The 11,883-nt window shown below is 39.1% G+C and overlaps 1 long non-coding RNA gene across 1 annotated transcript; it reads right to left on the bottom strand.

The window, feature by feature from the left end:
- Positions 1–457: 457 nt before the first annotated feature.
- LOC120094378 (uncharacterized) lies at positions 458–4,250 on the bottom strand. The gene is made up of 3 exons (XR_005488717.2): positions 3,940–4,250; positions 744–836; positions 458–637 (listed from the first exon to the last, which is right to left on the bottom strand). It is a non-coding gene; the product is annotated as an uncharacterized LOC120094378 (long non-coding RNA).
- Between the last annotated feature and the right edge of the window lie 7,633 nt (positions 4,251–11,883).

Below are 11,883 nucleotides of genomic sequence, written 5' to 3' on the forward strand. Positions count from 1 at the left end.
GTGACTATAATTAATCATGTTGCACACGTGCACATGTACTCACACACACAGAGTTTGGAGAGGGAGAGAGAGAGAGACAGAGACAGAGACAGAGAGAGAGAGACAGAGAAACATAGACAGAGACAGAGAGACAGAGAGAGACAGAGAAACAGAGAGACAGAAAAACAGAGAGATAGAGACGGAGAAACAGAGAGACAGAGACAGAGAGAGAGATACAGAGAGAGAGAGACAGAGAGAGAGACAGAGAGAGAGACAGAGAGAGAGAGATTGAGATTTGGTGTGGTGAATATGCTTCTTATTCTGAGTGTTAACTGCTGGCACTCTTGAAGACCCGAGATGATGAATCTCCTAGCACTGGAGTGAGCTAACCAACATAAATGCTGGGAACTGAACTTGGGTCCTCAGGGAGAGCAGTATATATTCTTCACAACTGAGCAATCTGTGCAGTCTGGGTATGAAAAAAATTTTATTTGATAGTTACATACTAACTGATATGAGGATCCTGGATCTGAAACCTTAAACTTTGCAAGTGTAGCACAGAGAGAATGGTTGAAGAATTCCTTATTTGTGCATTGTCTTCTCGGTTTTTACGATGTTTCGTATTTACCTTTGGTCCAGGAATTCTGTGGAAAGACAGCTTGAAATATGGATTATTGTGTTAGGGTTTTAAACCACAAGGTTATATTAATCAAAATATGTAGGTATACTTATGATTATCTATATGATATTAATAACATATTTACCTGTATTATCACAACAAAGAAGAGTTTTTGTTCCACATATGAGGCAAAATTTGGAAACTAATAGATATAAAGTTGATCTTGGGCCTTGGGTTGCTACAAAACAGGTGGAAAACAGTATTTCAGACTCTATCATTTTATATGACAAGTTGCACTAAATAGGAGGCATAATTCATCTCAAAGAATTGTATCTTCATGGCATGCACCAACATTTTTATCCAAAAACATGATTGGAACTGTACCAAAAACCCAGATCTATTTGTCTTTAGAAGAGTCCTAAAAACGTATCTGCAAATGAGTTACCAGGGGTGGTGATTTCCTTCCTCTGACCTGAATAATCCCAGGAGTACCAGACCAGTTAAAGAAATCCATTCTGTCTACTTTTGCTGGTATTCCTAGTGTTGCCAGGTGAGTGATTATTGGGGAGTGTCTTAGTCACTATTCTATTGCTGTGAAACGACACCATGACTATGGCAACTCTTATAAAAGAAGGCATTTAATTGGGGCTGGCTTACAGTTTTAGAAATTTACGCCATTATCATAGCAGGGACCATGGTGACACACAGGCTGACATGGTGCTGGTAAAGTAGCTGAGAGTTCTGCATCTGGACCAGCAGGCAGCAGGAAGAGAAACACACTGGGAGGTGGCTTGGGCTTTTGAATCCTCAATGCCCACCTGCATTGACATACTATCTCCAATAAGGTCACACTTCCTAATCCTTTTAAATAGAGCCACTCCCTGTTTACTAATCATTCAAACAAATACATGTGGGAGCCATTCTTATTCAAACCAACACAGGAAGGAATAAATATCCTTTGGGGAATTATTATTATTATTATTATTTTTATCATTATTATATGTGACTGTCTGAATCTAACTATGTGTGCATGTGAGTACAGATCCCTGAAGAGGCATTGCCCTCCCTGGAGTTGGAGTTACAGGTGATTGCAAGAAACTTGATGATGCAGACCTCAAACTCAACTTGGAAGCTCTATAGGAATACCTAAAATGTATTCTTTTAATTTTAAGTGTTTGTGTTTCTTGACTGCATGTAGATATTTGTTCACTACTTGAATGCAGTACTAAGGAGGGCAGAAGAGGGTTGTAGTTTCCCTGGTGCTGAAGGTAGACTCTTCTGAATTGCCACGTCAGTTCTGGGAATAGGAACCAGGTTCTCTGGAATGAACTTATGGGAGCCATCAGTGCTCTTAAGCACCGAGTCACTTCTGCAGCTGAGATCAGTGTGCTCTTAATTCCTAACTAATAGCTACTTATCCAGCTTCGTATTTTAAGGTCTGACAGGACCCATGCCCTTTCAATGCTTCAGGCATCCTTTTCTTTCTTTTTTTCTTTTCTTTTTCATTTTTTCCATCTTTATTAAATTGTGTATTTCTTATTTACATTTCAATTGTTATTCCCCTTCCTGGTTTCCAGGCCACCATCCCTCTAACCCCTCCCCCTCCCCTTCTCTATGGATGTTCCCCTCCCCATCCTCCCCCCATTATCGCCCTCCCCCCAACAATCACGTTCACTGGGGGTTCAGTCTTGGCAGGACCAAGGGCTTCCCCTTCCACTGGTGCTCTTACTAGGATATTCATTGCTACCTATGAGGTTGGAGCCCAGGGTCAGTCCATGTATAGTCTTTGGGTAGTGGCTTAGTCCCTTCCAGCAACACTTACACAATGTAGATCACTCTTTGATCTTCCCTGTTGTGTTGATACATATGTTATAGTTAAAATTATACTATTCATGTGAACCACTAGAAATATTTAGTCAATCTTTAGTACAAAATTTAAATGCTGAGTATGAAATATCATGGGTATGATATATAGTTATAATCTGCTCTGATGGCTTTATATACATGATCACATATATATGATTATATGCATATTACAATTACTTCATTGTTCCAGTGAATAACATAACAATAATAGTTCATATAGCAGAAATCAGAAACAAGAGGATTCTAAAACTTGGACTAAAAGTGCTCTAGGGATTTGTAAGTTTTTGAAAAAGTTCAAATAAGTTGAGACCAATTTGACTCCTTTGCCAATTTTGATTAGTGTCTCTTTTTTGTGTTTAACAAATATAGCTGTTTTCTTTTTTCTCTTGGATTCTATTCGCTTGTAATATGATTTTTCATCTTTTTACACCCAGTCTGTATCTGTTCAGTAAGAGGTGTTTCTTCTAAGGAGCGAACAGTTGGGTTCATATCTTAGTATTGTTAGTCAATACCTGTCTTTAAACTGGATGATAGGGACCATTTAATTCAGGATAATAACTGAAAACTATATACTAATTTCAGGCATTTTATAGTTTTATAATGTTTGACTTTTTCCTAACTTTTATCTGTGCTTTTAATGGATTTGCCTTTCTGGTGTCCTTGGGATTTTTTATGTTTTTCTTTCACTTTGTGGAATTTCTTCAATATATTCTGCAATGTTGGGTTAGTGGTCCTGAATTGTTTTAGTTTTTACTTTTTGAAAGAAGATTTTTATTTCTCCTTTAACTCTAGGGATACCACTGCTAGATGTCTTTAATCTTGAATCAAACTTTTAAAAATGTCAGTTTGAAATATGTATTTCTACGGTCTCTTGGTCTTCAGTGTCTCTGCTAAGAAGTACATTATTATTCTGATGGGATTGTCTTTCTAATGAAGTGTGTATGTCATCACAGTTACAGATTTGTTCTGTGAAAATATTAAGTGGTATAGAAAGATTGTTTCCTGGTTATGATTAAAGATTATTTCCTGCTCCCTCCTGCAGTCTGTCTTTTCTTTCTAGTGTCCTGTGTTTTGCTGTCTGAATGGTCTCAACTCAACAAACTTGTCTTAAGTACTGAAAATTTCTCTTCCACCTGACAAAGTTGATTTATAAGGCTTTCCCGGGGGCACTTCCTTTCCTTCCCTTTTCATTTATTTCACTTTATACTTACTGAAGTTTCCATGTCCCAGACATGTTCAGTTCTTTAATTTTTTTTTAACCTTTTTAGTGACTTTCCATCTATGTTTTCATTAACTCGCTGAGTGTTTTTCAGTTTCCCTGGAGTCCACTGCTGTTTGCAAATGTCATTTTTTATTTCTTTATCTGAAATCTATAAAAGGCCTTTTGTTAATAATAAAGGCCATTAATAATAATCCATGAATAATACTAATCCATTAATAAATGGATTAGTGAGATTTTCAAGAAGAAAACCTACCTAGAGAAATGACCAGTGGGAGAGATCAGCTTTCCTGGTAGCCACTTCTCATCCATACAGAACTGATGATACGTTTAGTCTGTGGGAAGGCCACTGGGCTTCCTGGTTTAATTTTCATCCATGCAGTTCTCTTCTTGTGACAGCATTACTGCTTATTTGTGTATAAATTTCCCACCATTTCTTGGTGCCAGCAACATAGACATCTCAGTAAATATTCTTTAACAACTGACATAGAAATATGAGGACCATTTCACTCACAGCTGGGCAGAATGGTGGCAATGGAACTTGTCCCAGGGTAGAATGTTGATGAACAGAATCTGTGACATAAAGAACTTTGTAAGCACAGCAAAAAGGGTCAACAAGCAGCTTCTAAAAAGGTCATCAAGCTGCTGTATCTGCATAACCTGGAGGTCTGCACGGCTACAATCACGCAGAAGTCCACACTCTACCATCATATTCATTGGATAAGATTGAACTTTGTCAACTGTATTCACTTCCATATTTTCTATGCGTCTGACTAATAGTATTTCTATGAGAATTTGGAGAATAATCACAAAGAAAGTAAGTCCCATTCAGAAGACAAAACTGTGCCAGATAATATTACTCAGTTCAATGGTAGCAGCATATTAAAACAAAATTTGATGACCATTTCAACAAAATAAACTTTCTAATTTGATAAGTAAGCAAAAATTGACATAAAGCACAATGATATTAGAAATTCTCAGTCATGGAGCAATAATGTTAAACATTGTGTTACTTAAAGAAGCTTGCTTTTCACTAGTAAATCCAGTCAAATGTTTCTTCATTCTAAGTATATTTATTGGGCTAGCAAGATGGCTTATGGGTAAAAACCACTTGCCACCAAGATCTGAATTTTCTTCCTGGAACAAATAAGGTATAGAAAGGTAATGACAGTGAACAGATACAAAATTACAGGGACTGACTTGGATAAAATCAATAAAAGATGTCTTCTAACACTGTGATACTTAGTATAAGATGTGGAAACAGTGACTCACAGCTGCCACTCATTCCTGAGACTGATCACAGCACAGGGGCATCCATCCTTCCTTTCTTAAGTAGGTAATACTTGCCCAGATAAATCAAGTACTATATGCATTCAGGGTGGACTTGGTGCCTTTCTGCCTGAAGAATAACGAGTCAGTCAAAAACTCTGACGAAGAATTGTTCCTGTCTGAAAGAACTGCAGAGATAAAAATGGAGAAAAGCCTGAGTAAAAGGAGGTCCCAGGACAGGCCCAAATTGGGATCCAGCTCAAGGGAAGGTCCCAAGGCCTGACACCATTGCTGAGGCTATAGTGTGCTCATAAAAGGGGCCTGCCATGACTACCCTCTGAAAGACCCAACAAGCAGCTGAAAGAGTCAGATGCAGATATTTATACCCAACCAATGGACAGAAGATGCTGACCCCTGTGGTTGAATTAGAGGAGAGTTAGAAGAAGCTGAGGAGGACGGTGACATTATAGGAAGACCAGCAGTCTCAATTAACCTGGATCCCTGAGATCTCTAAGATATTGGACCAACAACCAGGCTCATATGAGGTCCCCAACACATATACAGCAGAGGATTGCCTGATATGGTTTCAGTGAGAGAAGATGCACCTAACCCTCAAGAGACTTGAGGCCCCAGGGAGTGGGGAGGTCTGGTGGGGTGGGGATGGGGACATCATCTTAGAGACAGGGTGGGGGGTTGGGGAGGAGGAGGTGTGGGATGTAGAACAATCAGAGGGCAGATCTGGAGGTGGATAACTGTAAAATAATAATAATAAATAAATAAGAAATTGGTTTCTCATATATACATGTGTGTGTGTGTATGTGCGCACACATGTGTGTATATACACATATGTTTATATATACATATATATATATGAAGAACGTCAAATAATTAGCTTAGTTTTATGATTTCTTTATAGTAACCCTTGAATAAACATGAAAAATCATGAAAAGGGGACTTCATTTTCTCAAGTGAGGAATATTGAATGACCACATAGCACCTAAAGAAATGTTGAACATCCATAGTCATCAGGGAAATGCAAATCAAAACAAACCTGAGATTCTACTTCACACCAGTCAGAATGGTTAAGATAAAAACTTAGGTGACAGCAGATGCTGGTGAAGATTTGGAGAAAGAGGAACACTCCTCTATTGTTGGTGGGATTGCGAGCTGGTACAACTGCTCTGGAAAGCAGTCTGGCAGTTCCTCAGAAAATTAGATATAGTAATACCTGAGGATCCAGCTATACCACTGGAGCATACACCCAAAGATGCTCCAATGTATAGCAAGGACACATGCTCCACTATGTTCATAGAAGCCTAATAGCTAAAAGCTGGAAAGAACCCAGATGTCCCTCATCAGAGGAATGGATACAGAAAATGTGGTACATTTACACAATGGAGTACTACTCAGCTATTAAAATCAATGACTTCGGGGTTGGGGATTTAGCTCAGCGGTAGAGCGCTTGCCTAGCAATCGCAAGACCCTGGGTTCAGTCCCCAGCTCCGAAAAAAAGAAAAGAAAAAAAATCAATGACTTCCTGAAATTCTTAGGCAAATGGATGGAACTAAAAAATATTATCCTGAGTGAGGTAACCCAATAACAAAAGAACACACATGGTATGCACTCACTGATAAGTGGATATTAGTCTAAAACCTAGGATTACCCAAGATACAATTCACAGACCACATGAAGCTCAAGAAGAAGGAAGACCAAAGTGTGGATGCTTCAGTACTTCTTGGAAGTGGGAACAAAATAATCATAGGAGGAAATACGGAGAAAAAGTGTAGAGCAGAAACTAAAGAAAAGGCCATATAGAGACTAGCACAGTTGGGGATCCATCCCACATACAGTCACCAAACCCAGACATTATTGCAGATGCCATGAATGCATGCTGACAGGAGCCTGATATAGCTGTCTCCTGAGGGACTTTGCCAAAGCCTAACAAATACAGAGGCAGATGCTCACAGCCAACCATTGAACAGAGAACTGAGTCCCCAATGGAGGAGTTAGAGAAAGGATTGAAGGAGTGGAAGGGGTTTGCAACCCCATAGGAAGAACAATTATATCAACCAACCAGACACCCCAGCTTCCAGGGACCAAACCATCAACCAGAGAGTACACACGGAGCAACCCAGGGCTCAACCACATATAGCAGAGGATGGCCTTGTTGGGCATCAATGGGAGGAAAGGCCCTTGTTCCTGTGAAGGCTTGATGCTCCAGTGTAGGGGAATGCCAGGGCTGGGAGGCGGGAGGGAGTAGGTGGGTGGGTGGACGAGCACCTTCATAGAATTTGGGTGGGATAGGGGGTTTCCAGAGAGGAAACTAGGGAAGGGGATAACATTTGAAATGTGAATAAAGAACATATCCAAAAAAAATCAAGTCTTAAAATATGAAAGAAAGAAAGGAAGGAAGGAAGAAAGGAAGGAAGGAAAGAAGAAAGGAAGGAAGGAAGGGAGGAAGGAAGGAAGGAAGGAAGGAAAGAAGAAAGGAAGGAAGGAAGGGAGGAAGGAAGGAAAGAAGGAAGGAAGGAAGGAAAGAAGAAAGGAAGGAAGGGAGGAAGGAAGGAAGGAAGGAAGGAAGGAAGGAAGGAAGGAAGGAAGAAAAGGTGTTTGAGGAAGCCATGAAGAGTAAGAGAGTCTCTACATTAGTTCCTGCCTCCAGATTCCTGCCCAGTTTAGTTCCTGTCCTTACTTCTTTCAATGATTAACAATAATGTGCAAGTATAAGTCAATCAGTCCCTTTCTTCTCCTAGTGGCCAAAAGTCATGGTGTTCCATCACAGCAATATTGACCCTAACTAAAGCACCCGCTAACCTTTCTTTTAACTTTTAATAACATACAACACATTGTTATTATCTACATTCACCTTCCGAGGCATCGGCGTGCTAGTCATTACCTTTTACACTTTATTTACTGATGTTGAATCGGCTAGCTAGCTACGGTTTGTGTTTATATGTAACTTCTGTTTTTTGACAGTGTTTTGCTTCTCCATAATTTGAGCAGCATTGCTCTGATGACATCATAGCACTAGATAGCACACAAAAGGATCTCATAAAAATGAGGATTAATGAATATTAAAGAAGTTAAATACTGCATAAAACTACACCATTGTACTAAAATGTGGTGTATTGTGAAATAGCTGGTATGATCCTGATAACCAAGGCCCCGACAGATGATACACAGCCAAAAAGGTTTGCATCCTAAGAGTCACTGAACTGGAAAGTCTGTGTGACCTTTGCCACTGGGTTTTCAGCTTGTTGGGAAATGCGTGTAAACTGATCTTTTGAACCCCGGATTTTCCTGATGTTTGTCAAATGTGCTCTGAGCATTGGCTGATTCTAGTTCTACTTAGTCATCCAATGTGATCAGCAGACTAAACAGCGGAGTGGTGAGTGTCATTAACACGAACTTCTCAGTAGAAGCAATTTTGAAGTTACGATTTACTAACTAAACTGAACGTTTCTGAAATTACTCCTGGAGGCCAACTTAACATCAACTTTGAACTCTGAAATTTTGCTATGAAATTTAGTTTTTACAAAATGACATGATGCTTTACACTAGGTTTGGATAAACTATCAAGCATTTCTACTTCCTACTGCTCCTCTGTAAATAAAATTTACTGGAATATAGGCACTCACATTCATTCCCTTATTTATTGTTACAGCCTTCCTACAGAAGTAAAGCTGTGTACTTACCACAGAAATGAAGTGATCTGGAAATTTTAAAATATTTATAGTCTTGTCTTTTATAGGAAAAGTTGGTGAACCTTCCTTCAGTCTGACACAGCCAGATTTCAGAGGTCCATACCATTCATTATTGTCAAGGTCTGTCCACCACAGACAACATCCATGCTTGTTTCTATCGCAGGTTGTTATTCTCATTAATTATATGAGTGACGAGAGTGGTGGAAATTTAAATGTTACTCATAAAGGCAGTGAGCCAGAGTTTAGCCTTAGGTCTAGCCCACGAGATTCCGATTCAATTCACACATTTCCCAGTAAGTCCACTGTTTTCATCTTCCAGGCAACTCTTCTGATCTGAAGTTATTGGAAAGGGCATCAATGAAACAAGTTAAGGGTTATAGCAACCTCTATGTATAATTGATATATATATTGCATTTCTGTTGAAGTCTAGGTTTTGTCCAAGTACTCAGAACTCTGCTGGGCATAGTTTATTTTTAAATTTTGCAAAGGCCTATGTTTGGATGCTACAATATTTTCTCATTAATTAGTGAGTGGAGTTTGTCAAACTACTGGTCACAAATGATCTAGTGACAAGATGGTCTCCTGTAGCCAAGATGTTGTTTCTCTCTTGAAACAGGGATGCCATGGTCATCCTTCAAGTAATTTTCTAATTCTGCTAGGACTCACTAAGCAAACACCTAGGCATGAGGTCTCTCACTTCCAGTCAAGAAAAAGGCTTCTGACAAAGTAGACAGGTTTTTGGTTTTTTTTTTTTTTTGTTGTTGTTGTTGTTTATGTTTCTATCTGCCAAGTCTCACCATGAAGGATTTGATAGGATTTCACAAATATACATCCACTCAAGAAAGTGAATTTCAAACACTGCATCAAACCCTCACACTCAATGCAGAAGAACAGAGAAAGCAATGGTATGTCACAACACTGTCTCAAACAGTGGATTTCCAAGGAAAACTCATCTAAAAGACATATACTTCAAATCCCTAATTTAGTTGACTATTAAACCAAGGGCTCCATCCTAAAGTAGGAAATAATAGGGTTGTTAACTCGTCCTTCCTGCCATTCCAAGGATTGTCATTCCTCTGACCATGATTCCCCAGACATCCCTGGTAAGACATTAGAATATCCTGTAGGTCTGCTTCTCTCAGGGCTTAACTTTAAAGTCTTCACATCCTGTGAGTTAAGAGTATATTTTAGTTTACACAGGATACCTGAGCTCCTCAATAAGAAAGTGACATTGGAAAAGCTTCACTCATCATAGCAGTCAAGGTATATGATTCAGAATACTGACATACTCTGTTCTTACCCCCCCCCACCCAAATAACTTTAGTAGTGATTAGAAAAGGGAATTAAATTGTGGAATTTGGACATTAAAATATCTTAATAAAATATTAAAAATATAAACATATGAATTAACTATCACATAAATCAGTTATTGAATAAGAGTTCCCCCCATCTAGTTGTAAAGTCAATCCCTGGAAGTAATTTTTTCTGCTCATTGAAAAGAATTGAACAAGCAAGGTTGTGTATGAAAACTCTGGTTCCTCATCTGTCCATTTGTCTTCACTCATCCCTCAACCCCAAGCACTTTTGCCTCCCCCTTCCCCTAGTCCTTTTTGCATCTCCACTCTGGCTGGAACTGTTGCTCCTGAAGCATGAAAAGGAGAGACTGAGATCAAGGGGTTTCTGAAACTACTGAGTTTCTAGGCTGGAGTGGAAAGAATAGCATGAGCTCAAATACGGAATGATATGTTCAGAATTATATTGACAGAACTCAAGAGCCTAATTTTACTAATGAAAAGCACAGGTCTCTTAAGTTCGTCTTTCCTCATTTTGTTTCATTCCTTACAGTAAATTCACTTCTTCCCTCTTCCCTGCAGTGCCTAAATATCCAGAACTTCTAGCCAAACTTTGACACCCCACATCCTTATTCCTTCAATGAATAAAGCCGTTGTGGACACTTTTGTGATCATATTCATCATTTATGTGTCCTTATGGTATTGTGTTTGATCGTGGAAAATATTATGTGCACATTATTCCGGTTACTTTGGCAAAATGAGATCTTCTTCATAGTATTCTATTCCACACACTGTGTGAGAGCAAGAGCCTTGCAGACTCCCCCCACACCCCCCCAGTCCTCTCTGAGTCATCCTGTCTGGCATTTCAGAATACATTCCAAGGCAAGACGGGAGACTAACCACAACAGTAGCAGAGACACTGGTTGAGAGGAAATGCTTTTATTTGAGCAAAGGGGAAGAAAAAGAGAAAAAGGAAAAATAAAAGGAGATAGAAAAGGGCATATCAACTGTGTCAGGGTCAAAGAGAATATGGAACACTGGTTACTTTTTGTTGTATTCTTATGGGATTCTTCTGGCAACACAGTGTGTGGAACAGAAGAAGAGAGTGATGTTAAGACTTGAAGAAAACGAATTACAAGTAGAAATCTAGGTCCTGACCTTGATCTGAGTCTGTCTTGTTACAATGGGTCCTCTGTTTTAGAGCAGGCCAAGAAGGCCTTGAATTTGACTGCTTGGTCCACTGAAAGACAGCATGTGAGTTTCCACTTGTAAGCTTCAGTCTTTGATAGGGAAAAAATGTTCTATGTATGTTCTCCTACTGTGTTGGAACAGTTTCCTCTCTAACTCCGTCTGCATGTGTGGATGGTAGCTTAAGGTTTTCTGCTTGAAAGAAAGCACACAAAACCCAGAAAGAGTCCCAACTCAGTAGGCTTGAAGGTCACATTGCCTTGAACTCTAAAGAGTGGAGTTGGGGAGAAAGGGTAGGGTCATTCATTGAGTTTATTGCCTTACCTGGAACAGTCAGTGCTTGCAGGGCACTTAGTTATACTAATAGAATGTAGTTGCTTTAGAATATTGTCCCAAACATAAGAAATCTACGGTCTGAAGGACCCAGTATCAATCTAATATATTCACACAGATAGAACAGAAGTGAAGGTGTTGCATAGTAATTGTCAGTCAGAGAAAACTGCAGTAGTGCAAGTTTGCACAGTACACAGTGCTTGGTATTGATTGAATTTTACAAATCTATATGTTTTTATAGTATAACTTTCTTATTTTAAAACAGAGTCCTAGTAAGTTAAAAGAAAGCTTACTATAGAAACAATATGCTGTATTACACTGGCAGCACTCTGAGACTACTCTGGCTTACCATGCCTCTATGTATGCTCTGCCATGAGAAATAAATAGAAGAATTGATAGAGCATAAGGATTAAT

This window comes from Rattus norvegicus, chromosome 8 (assembly GCF_036323735.1).
Source record: "Rattus norvegicus strain BN/NHsdMcwi chromosome 8, GRCr8, whole genome shotgun sequence".
Lineage (NCBI taxonomy): Eukaryota > Metazoa > Chordata > Mammalia > Rodentia > Muridae > Rattus > Rattus norvegicus.